The sequence below is a fragment of the Tachysurus fulvidraco genome, chromosome 5, assembly GCF_022655615.1.
Source record: "Tachysurus fulvidraco isolate hzauxx_2018 chromosome 5, HZAU_PFXX_2.0, whole genome shotgun sequence".
NCBI lineage: Eukaryota > Metazoa > Chordata > Actinopteri > Siluriformes > Bagridae > Tachysurus > Tachysurus fulvidraco.
In genome coordinates, this window is record NC_062522.1 from 18843916 (window position 1) to 18856116 (window position 12201).

At 34.7% G+C, this 12201-nt stretch overlaps 1 long non-coding RNA gene across 3 annotated transcripts in view; it reads right to left on the reverse strand.

Moving 5' to 3' along the window:
* Window positions 1-12201, reverse strand: part of LOC125141223 — a 29099-nt gene that overhangs the window by 9314 nt on the left and 7584 nt on the right. For 2 of the 3 annotated variants that reach the window (XR_007140605.1, XR_007140604.1), the window contains exons 1-3: window positions 8551-8818; window positions 6591-6679; window positions 788-893 (exon numbers count right to left, since the gene is read on the reverse strand). This is a non-coding gene — a long non-coding RNA (uncharacterized LOC125141223). Of the gene's footprint in view, window positions 1-787; window positions 894-6590; window positions 6680-8550; window positions 8819-12201 lie in introns of those variants that run through there. The other variant, XR_007140606.1, reaches the window with a different exon arrangement.

Genomic DNA, 12201 nt, shown 5'->3' on the forward strand with positions numbered 1-12201 from the left:
CATGGTCTTCAGATTTTAGTAGGTAACACCTAGTGAATCATTACCATATACTTATTTTATTTGCTAATTATCACCTAAATTTACTTCTTTTGAAGCATCATGTGACAATAAAGTTAGACTTATTTAGATGCTGTTACTGGTAGATTTTATTTTTAGAGATTCTACTCTTACACACCTCATTAGTTAATTATCATGCACTCCATGAAGTGAATCAGGTGCTTAGATGCTGAAAATTCACAAAAGCGTGTAGGATGGGGTCAACACAAAGGCTTCTTATTTCAGCATGAGCTCCCTCTGCTCAGCTTTAGCTCACTCTGTAGTACAATCTAAAATCCTTTCTTGTTAGAATTGTGAAGGGAGATCAACATAACCATATTCATATTCTATTAAGCCATATGCTCTTGTGTGTGTGTGTGTGTGTGTGTGTGTGTGTGTGTGTGTGTGTGTGTGTGTGTGTGTGTGTGTGTGTGTGTGTGTGTGTTAAATTATAGCTTATCTATGCCCTGCACTTAACATGTTTATAAGAACCAAAAGACATGGAAATCAAAGGGAATAATGAATGTAGTGGCAGTGTATAATCGGAACATGAATACAAGAAGCAATATTATAGCCAAGCAATCTCTTATCTTGTTGAGCTGTGGAAAGAAAGAGAGCTCATTTTCTCTGTTCTGCACTTGTAGTTCAAGGCTATCAAACATCCTGTTCACAATATTCTTAATGAAAAGAGCTCTTTGATTCCAAGGTGTCATCATAAATGTTTACTTGCTCAGATCTGCAAGTTTCTTACCTTGTACATTGTAATCTCTCAATCCTAATCCGATTTTCAGGCAGCTCAGAAGTTTTCAGCAGACCCCCAGGCTCAAATTAATGTAAGTCTAAAGTGTAAATCAAATCTGGAAAAAAGAACGAAAAAAGGTCACTTCTACAAACTAAATTGTAAGTGAAAAGATTAACATGAAGAATTTTATTAAATCAATGGTAGAATTCTGAATCGGAAATTCAGATTATATAGAGTACATTGGTTTGTAAGTGAAGAATGCCTCTGGATTACAGAATATATATTGTCAGTAAGCCTGTTTGCATTTTAACAATGCTGTAGACCCTCCTGAGACATATCATGTTCCTGCATGGGAGCTGACACTAATCCTGCTCAGCAGGGCTGACGGGTAGCATATGATCCATCCTAAAATAATAATAATAATAATAATAATCATAATAATAAAGGACGTGCTGGCAAGTTAAAACAACCTCACAATGTGTTTCTTCTTCTTCTTCTTCTTCTTTTTTTTTTAGAAAATCACCTAATCTTTACTACATGTACAAAAGTCATAATCATTAAACAAGGAAGACATTGTAAGTAATGAGTTGCACACAGTCCCTCTGTATATTTACTACCCACACCTCTCACATTGCAGAAATAGTATAGTTGCTACCAAATGTTGTCAAAGACTTCTTCATTTTCTTTCTTCATTTTAACAGTTGCAGCTACTTTTCTTTGAATACATGTTTATTAAGGTGACAAACTAACAATAATTGATATTGAATAGGTATAACAATCTAATTATAATGATGAATGGACAGTTTAGGATGCATCTACATATAAACTTTCCATTCTTCTGGGTTATTGTTAGGTTATGGCAAATATTCGATTACCTACTCACTACTGTAATGTATTCATTAGGCTATGAGTGATTATAAAAAATCCTAAAGTTATATATGTTCCTTATTAATAGAAAAATCCATCCTGAATGACTTGTATATTAATCTTTATAATTAAAATGGGATTCTCAGTGGCAGCCAAAATTTATGTTATAATAAATCTTTGGATATATTATTGTAAAGCATGGACATATTGGTTTATATTCACTTACTCTGCAATATGCTTTCTAAATGAAGCATTGCAATTGTCCAGCTTTCTTGCCTCCTTATCTACTCGATCTTTGCTACTCAGGGATCATGCTGGTCATCTCATAGACTTCTACAGTAACTAGAGCCAAGCCAAGTCATGCCATAATCGGATATGTTATTATTGTGTTGCTTATTTACATGTTATTACAACTGTTATGTGTAAGTACTCTGTTATATGTACAGTATGTTGCTATGCTATTACATGTGTTAAAACACTGTTATGTATAATTACAGTGATTTAATCAATGATATTTGATCATTGTTGTCATATTGTTTTCTAAATATGCTGAAGTGTTATTAAAGCTTTATAAGCATGCTGACATGTTATAGTTTATTTTAAGCATGTAATTATTTTGCTATAAGCTCTCTTACATGTAATTAATATGTTATACATAGGATGATGCATATTATAATGTTTAAAGCATGCAAGCATGTTATCACTGTTCTGACGTGTAAATCCTATGTTCTAATTATGCTTATGCATTATTACAATGCTATAGGTGTCACTATGTGTAATTTCAGTCTTAAAAGAGCATGTTATGTTGCATTATTACAGTGTTATGAGCACAATTATGCGTTATTACAATGAAATGAGCATGCAGATGTTTCATAAGCCTTTTAAGCATTCACATGCTTGTGTTAGAAAGTGCTCTTACTTGTGATTACTATGTTTTAAGCATTCTGGAGCATTCTTAGTGTTATAAGAATGGTAACATATTACTGTGTCATAAGTGCTTGTATAGAGAAATGACACAATTTTGTTATTAGCTAAACAAGTTATAAGCATGGTTATAAACATGTGGATGTATTATTCATTTGTTATAAACACAAAACCACATAATAGCAGTGTTTTAAGCAGACTGACATGTTACTGTGTAAAAAACACTAGTGACCGTGGCAGAGAAAAGGATCCTTGACAGACTGCTCTCCATCCTGGACAACACCCACCATGGTCTGCACAGCATATTCACCAAACATAGAAGTGTGTTCAGTGGAAGACTGCTGTCTCTGTCATGCTCCACCATGACCAAGGAACTCTTTTGTCCTGCTGGACATCAGACTGTACAATATCTCTTAGGTATGGAAGGGTGGAAGCACACAAACTGTGTAGTGACTTACTATATTTTTATATCTGTATTTACTTTTCTATTTGTTAGTGGGTGCTTGAATTTCCTCTGGGATCAATAAAGTATCTATCTATCTATCTATCTATCTATCTATCTATCTATCTATCTATCTATCTATCTATCTATCTATCTATCTATCTATCTATCTATCTATCTATCTATCTATCAATATAGCTAGCTAGCTATCTTGACACATTATTATAATCATATAAGCACATTGACATATGTAATTTTGCCACATGTAATTTTATCACACTGACACATTATTACTGGCCTATACGTTGGCCTATACATGTAAATACTGTGTTATAAACACATGCTATTACACTGTTATAAAAAATGATGTTATAAGCCTGGTTATTACTGTGTTATATACACAATGGTGTGTTATAACTGTAATTAATTGCAAACAAGTTATTACTTTTTTATAAGTGCTCTTAAATAGTGTTATCAGCACACTGATGCATTATTACACTGTTCTAAGCATGGTAATACCATGTAAGTGCAATAACATGGTATTACCAAGTTATACAGTAAGTGCTCTTTCTGGTAATTACTGTGTTATAAGTTTGTTTGTTTTTTTTTTTGTTTGTTTGTTTGTTTTTTTTACATATAATTACTGTATCTTAAATGTAACTACTGAGTTTTAAGCACAATGACATGCTATTATTTTGTTATTAGCACATTTGTTATTATATGTTATAAGCTATCCAACATGTAATGTTAAAGCTTATGCATGATGATGTGGCATTACTGTTTTAAAACCAAATACAAGTAATGACTGTGATATGAGTATTCTTTCATGTAATGACTGTGTTTTAGGTGTTCTTGTGTATAATTACTGTAAATGCTATAACAGAGTTGTTAATTTCTGTATTACAATTGTTATCTATTCCAAGTAATATAACTATGTAATGCTTTTAAGCACCCCAATGTGTTAATACTGTATTGTAACCAGACTGATACATTATAACATTGTTATTAGCATGCCAATGTGTAATTACTGCATTATAAGTGCTCTTAAGCTAAATTACAGTGCTACAAGCATATATAAACACTCTTACCTGTAGCTACAGTGTTATAAGCATGCCCACATAGTATTACAGCGTTTTAAAAACTGTTCCATGTAATTACAGTGTTATAAGCATGCAGACATGTTATTACAGTTTTTAAGGCATGCAGAGGTACAGTATTTTACATGATAACAAGCATGCCCACATGTAATTACTGTGTTATGAGAGCTTTAACATTATTACTAAGTTAGAATCAAAGTGCCACATTATATACAGTGTTATGATTATGCATGATCATTTGTAACACCAGGAAAAATGTAAGCAGTGTAAAGCATTAAACAAGATAACCCAGGATTCCATTTACTCAGGGTTTACAATGACCCAGGGTAAACTATTTCGATTGTGAAAAGTCTTACTGGCAATAATTTATCCATCATGTTTAGAGAAAGCTGGATTGCACATATAATTCCAAATACACTGAGTGGGTGCATTATGATAAATTTAAGATGATCTGCAATAGGAAATGGGCCACAATTGAACCACAGTTCTGCAAAACAATTAACAAATAAAATAAACTAACTAGAGTTCTCAAATCTGAAATCAACAGCTTTGCAAAGAAATATTAATGTTGCATTATTATTATTTTTTGTAACATTTTTTATTTTTATTTTTACATACATAATTCTTCATTTTTATAAACTCAATGTACATTTAAATATAAAGTGGCTTATGCATATTTAAAGTATATTAAAAGTAAAAAATCAATATGGTCCAAAACAATGCTTATTTCCCCTCACTATAAAAATATTTCATTGGTTTCACGAAGTGCGTGTAAATAAGCAAGTATAAAAATCAGCCTGCTCCACACATGGTGATGTCAAAGACCGCTGGGCATGACCACACACCCTTATAATGTGCAAATTCTCTTTATAATTGCATTTGTGACATTCTCAACAACAAGACATTTTGACAAAGCTATTTCTGAGCTATGCTTCACATGAAGTAAACAGCCCTGAAGCATTTGGTGATAAAGATTCACCTTTGGTTGAAGCTGCATCATGATAATAGAAACTACTAGTGCATTTCTTTATGATTCGCTGCATTTAACCTCTAAGTGTAACTATTTTTTTTATTTTTTTTACTCAACCACCAGCTTGGGAAACATGGAAAATTAGACAATGGGGACAATGGACTGCTGGCAAGTAATTTTGTTCATAAACATTCTTCCACATGCACTGCCACTTTATTATGACTTTAATTATGGCCAATATACATTTTTCTCATATACACGCCATGAAAACTGCTTGTGCTGCTTTAGACACACATGTCTAGCATACAGTTTTTAACCTGCCTATATATTTTTTTGTACAGTTAATCTACATGGAAATCTCACTCTCAGTCTGTAAATAATTTGGAATGTTATGTATACTGTATGTATATACATTTTTTGTTATTTGTGATATTTTGTGAGTTTATTCATTCATTTATTTATTCATTCATTTTCTACCGTTTATCCGACCTTCTCGGGTCACGGGGAGCCCATGTCTATCTTAGGCGTCTTCGGGCATCAAGGCAGAATACACCCTGGACGGAGTGCCAACCCATCACAGGGCACACACACACACACACACACACTCTCTCTCATTTACTCACACAATCACACACTACGGACAATTTTCCAGATGCCAATCAACCTACCATGCATGTCTTTGAACCGGGGGAAGAAACCGGATTACCCGGAGGAAATTCCCAAGGCATGGGGAGATAATGCAAACTCCACACACAAGGCGGAGGCGGGAATCGAACTCCCAACCCTAGAGGTGTAAGCCGAACGTGCTAACCACTAAGCCACCGTGCCCCCCCTGTGAGTATGTTGTACTCTCTAATTCTTGTTCTGCTCTTGTCCTGGTCCTCCCTGCTGAGTGACATGGAAAGTTGCAGTGAGCTGCACAATGAAATGACCTGGATAGTGGTGGCTAAAGAAGGAAGGGGATTGGGTGGTGTTACTTGCAGAAACTTTGTCACAAGGAAGCAGGGATGTGAAATGATGGGTAGGGAAATGATCATATGGAAACAGGAAATGGTGTTAACATGTTCATTGGTGAAAATTAGTAAATGGCGTGCACCCTGTTACCTCCAGTGTCTTATGATTACATTCTATAGAAAAGGTTTTAAATGACATTTAGGTACATACATGACCAGGCAAATACATGTCCAAGACAGCAAATGCAAAACATTAACAAATCTAAACACTTTTAACAATACACAAACTAGACTAAAGTAGTGCAGTTAAAAAGATCCTCTGGGCCATGCAGAAAAAAAAAATCAAACATCTTCAACAACTTACTTATGCACAAGCAGTGCATTGTATTGCATTTTAAACACTATGGTGCTGTGATAGTAGGAGAGATGCAGATTCACTCCAGGCTCATATTGTTTCAATAACATATCCTGAATTGCATTTTAGAGGCTTTCTAAAAAACAAAACAACAACATATCAATACCATCATGATATTAAGCAAAAACAAAATATTGTACAAACTTTTTTCACATCTTGTTTTCCCTGAAATCATGAAACACCATCCTTGTGCACGTTTAAAAGATCAGATCAACAAATGGACGCTGCTCTCTCTAAGGAAGGAGAAGATACAAAGCAAAGACATACAAGAAAGCAATAAACACAACAACAACAAAAAATGAGAGACAAACAATCCATAAATAGGAGTCTTGTTATTAATAGAATTTACACCAAAATTACACATTACACATCCAACTCTCTTTATATACGTCTGACAGAGTCATTGACATCAGGAACACCTGTAGTATGACAAGTATATATCTTTTTTAAGAGGTCTGCCTTTTAATAAACGATTCATAGCCATTCACTGTTCACTTGAAAGGACATGCTATAAAATTAAGAACAGATCATGTCTTATCTGTCAAAATCATAAAACTGATTTGTTTGCTAGCAAGTTCAGGTGTCAGTGCATTTTATGATTAATTTACCAATTTCAAATGGTTATGGATTCAAGTACTATGAAATATAGCTGTGGAGCTGTATAGATTTTCTGTGCCTTTCAAATACTTTTACCTTGGCCCTCTTTTAGGCGTACATTCATACAGTCCTTTTAAGTCTGTTTATACTGTCAGTTATCAGCATTTATTTTTAATGATTGCTTGTCACACGATGTACAAGATGATCTCATTAAAATCTTGGCCAAAATCTTTAACAGACTGTGTGATAACATCTTGCTTAACATGATAATCTCCATGTCATATTATACCATCAAGACCCACTAATGAAAGACCTGAGATTGAAGGAAATGTCCATGCACTGCTTATGTCCTCAATCAGGCTGATCCAAAATAGTGCAGAAAATGAGCCTTTACATTGTGCTACAAGAAATAAGTATATTAACACGTTTTGTTTACATGACTTTGGTCATTATGGCACTCACTAAGATTTCATTGTGTCAAATTTTCCCCCTAAGATTTAACCTTGGCTGTCAACAAAAGTGTTCTTTTACGATGTGTGGATTTTGGTGTGCGAGCAAAATTGGATTTAAAATCATAAAGCCATCTTTAGTCCTGCAACTCCACAGAGTCACTGACATCCATGTAATCTGGATATCTAGACACACATTAGATAAACTTCAGAAGAGCAAATTTGTAAAGTTCTGCTTTTGTATTCTTTTTTTTTTTTTTAAAAAATCATCATATCATATGTGAATATACACTTTTCTAACTTTTCTAAAGAAACCTCTAAAAGCAACTGTCTTAGCATGACTATTTGGGATAAGTGGAGAATTATGTCGCATTTTTGTTTTATGGTAGGAAGACAAAATAAAATCCAGTCTCAGGGAAGATGTAAGAGATTTCTGATGATATCGTTTTTGAAGCAGCTCACACAATTAGATACATCAAATTGAGCAAGAAACTATGGACCATTAACTCACAGCATGACAGCTGACAGAGAATGGACTTTACCAATTATGATAAATAGATTAGGCTTGATGTCTTTCTTGACTGCCTTGATACACCCCTTGATAGTCCTTTTACATAATATAATATGTGTCTCTACATACATACATAGACTACATAGTTTTATGTGTAATTAGGTGTTTAATATTAATAAAGTGTTCTTTAGACTGTGGGTGGAAACCACATTGCCTGAAGTAAACCCCTAAAGCATGCAAATGGATTAATTTGCAAATAGATTGTGTGAATTTTTCTGAAATAGAACTAAATATAAAGAAGTTAACTCTTCCAGTTTAGGCCACACCCACTTCAGGATTAACGGCAAATACAAATATGAGTATTAATAACTGCATATACAGATATGTATGTGCAAATGAGTTAGCATGTAAATATAATTCTAAAGCTGTAGTACATAACTGGTTAACTAATAACATCTAGCAACATCTAATTTGAAAAAAAGAAAGAAAGAAAAAAAACATCTGTGTAATTTTAGTGGTGTTAAAAGTTAATGTATCAACAACGTACCAGGTAGCAGAAAAGGAGGCAGGTACATAACCATGATGAAATGCTTCCAGTTCTTTGGATCAGGTAAGGTTGCTTTTGAATAGTCAGTGGATGTAGAGGTAACATGGCAATTTACTCGTGAAAGCTGGGGAAACCCACAAAAACACAGCTTTAGGTTTAGCACTATGAGTGAGCACAACAAAATTGTTGAATATATGGAAAAGTGTTTAGGGTAGGAGAGGAGAGCTGGAGGAATTGAAAATCAGGCATTGAAAGGGAGGTGTGACCAGTAGCTGTGAACATAATGGAAAAAATATGTGAGAAATTGCATGGCACTCAGATGAATAACTGCTGGGGGGTTCCACTGAAATATTATACAGAAGCGAAATTAAACACAGACTGCAGCTGTAAATAGAGCTATCTTAGTTATCCACTCCCCCTCCCTCATCTGTGTCCTAAAACCCCCACACACTCCCAACACCTCTCTCTAAATGCAATGGCACAGAGCAGACAGCTAGTCCATGGAGCGCCAGGAATTTGGACAGAATTAAGTTTGAGGTGTTCGAGGCTTAATATAAGCTGATCTGTAACCAAAGCACAACCACACCTCTGTTCTACTGTCCATGTGATCTGCCAACCCTTAGAGACTGCATAACCTTCAGTGTTTTTCCCCAACATTCTTACACACAAAAAAGGACAATCAGTTGTAGAAGTCATAAATTCTTTATGAAGAGAAACAGCATATAAAAATTTCACTCTTACATCTGACTATACAATTAGAAAACAAGCAGAAGCATTCTCTGATGCCAAAAACAGTTAACAGAAATGCCAAACAGTCAATTAAAAGCAAAACCTAAAGAAGAATCATCACCCTCATGACCTGCCACTGGATGATCTGCTAAACTGTTATGTTACAGACTTAGATTTCATTTCTATTTATAGAGATTTGCGATGGTTCATATCAGCTTATTTGGAAATGAGAATTTAATATCGCATGGCATCAAGATAACGCAATTCGGATTATTATTCAGAAATAATTGAAATCTTTGCTATTAAGAGGGATTTGAAAGTATTTATTGCTTTAGGCAATATAAAAAAACATGTTCATGCTATCAGTTGAGTACATTTGAGTAATGATTTATGATTTATGTTAGTCCCTAATTTGATCCTATTCTTGGGTCACTGTATGCTTGGTGCTTTGCACGTTCACCCTGTGTTCATGCAGAAGATTTCTCTAGTTTCTTTCCACCTCCCAAAACATGTGAGAGGGTATATTGGCGACTCTAAATTGCCCTTAGGTGTGAATGTGCGTGCAATTGTGTGTGCATGGTGCCTTGTGACCGATCCAGGGTAAATTCCTGCCTGTTTTGGGGATAGGCTATGGGTTCACTGCAACCCTGGATCAATGAATGTATCAATGAATCAATAAATGAATAGCATTAAGGCTATTCAGACATAAAAGTTTGGTTAGGAGAAATCCACCAAAAAGCAGCAAAAACAACAGTAACAAAAAGTCAACAGGAAATCAACTTTTGAGACATTAATGGGAAATAATCCAAAAGATAAAACAGGTGACATGTGGCACTATTGGTCTCCCACTATCTGCAGAAACCAGAGATGACCCTGAAGCAACTGTCAAATAATTGTTACATTTAACTGGATATAATTTTTTTTTTCAACAGGAAGCAGATTTACTGATGATTTCTAAATACATCCTGCAAAAGCAGTGAGTATGGAATGACCTTGATAGATAAAACATGATTCATTAAATAAAACATAACACAGAACACTAGGAGAAAGAAAATAAAACCAAAACTCAGAGAAACAAGTCTATCCCAAAAGGGACCACGAAGCCAACACAAAGACAAATATGGAGACAATTAGACACATGAGGAACAGGTGTGCTGAGGCGGAGAGGATTTAGACAAGGGCATGGCAGACACATGAACACAAAACATAAACAAAAAACATACAGTAGAGCAAAATATGGAAAATCAGAATGAGGAATATTGCAGTCTTGGTGACATTGTGTCGCATGGTTGTTGGTGCAATTAGACTAGATTGGTATTTCAGAAATTGCTGATCTTCTGGGATTTTCATATACACAACATTCTCTCACTTTCCACAGATTGGTGAGACAAAGAAAAAGAGTATCCAATACATGAAAATGCTTTGTTGAGGACAGTCGGTTACAGTGTTAAGCCTTAATAGAGTACACGACACATACTGTAAAGCCTTAAGGCAGAATTGCTATAATAGCTGAAGACCACATCAGATCCTACTCCTGAGGCTCCAGTGGACATAAGCTCACAGAAGCTGGACAACTGACAGTTAAACTTCTGGAGCTCAGCTGTAAACTGAGGAATTTTTGCAGCCATAAGTGTACACTTGTGTAAATCCTAAAGCATCGTAAGACACTGTACTGTTGGAATAGCTGCTCCGTCAGTGTTGTAAATCAGGTGTGAAGTGCTACTGACCTTTTGAGAGTACTTGTTTGACCAGTAAATTATGCTTGTCAAACATCTTGTCTAAGGTTTATGTGTATTTATCACACTTATTCAACACTATTTTGAATAAGGGTGTTGAATAAGTGTGATAAATACACCCTTATTCAAAATAGTGTAGAAACACTCCATTATATTTCTAAGATAGCAAAACTAAACCAAAAACATTTTGTAACACTTTTTGTCTGCCCAACAACCAGAAGTGTGTTTTTCAAAAGCTGTTGGTTTAGTCATGTACAGTATAGAGTACACCTGATAGTTTTGAAGTGCACCTAATGTTCACTCATTGTTAAACCTCATTTCTACTGTTACTGTTATATTTTTGATGTGCCCTAAGATTAAAAGATGTCCACTATAGAAACTATGAAATGCTAAAAACAATTATGTAACATTTTTCCCAACATAAAAATACATTGCAGAACATCGCAAAATATAAAAATATGTCTTTGGGAAAATAAATACAGTGCAGTTCTGAAAGTTAGAGGGAGAAAGCAAGATAGAGGGAACATGTTCATGACAATAATATGTGGGGTGTTAATACTTTTACATTACTGTGATGTATGGCGTGTGTGATAAACTGCGTCTACCTTTCAGTAACCTTTCTGCAGCCAGTTATTTAATGAGGCCACGCAAATAGCTTTAGATTTACATTCTGTTCTGAACCCTGTTCAGATAGAATATTGTTGGAATAGCTGTCGTGTCAGTGCTGTAAATCAGGGTAAGGGAGAAGTGGCTGACCTTTTGTTTGTGAGTACTTCTTTGACCAATAAATTGTGTTAACGTCTGAGATTTCTGTGCATTTCGGAGCCCTATCCAACAGCACATGTATTAATTAGCACGAAGGGGTAAACTAACTCATACATGCTCTATAAGAATATAAATTAAACATGCAGAATTTATGCAAATTGTATATAATTGTTTATAATTTATATTTATCCTCCTTATAGCATGTAAAAGAATAATAGTATACACTAGATTTCATCTCAAGCCGTTTTCTGCCATCCTTCCTCCATTTCTCTTCAAATCCCACTGTGATACTAGTATGAGCTCTATGCAATACTATGCACATTCTTGCTTGATTTAGTTTACACATACATGTTAATTAACACATTAACTAGCAAACCTGTTCTAACATTTACTTAAGGTAGTCATTAATCGCACATGGATT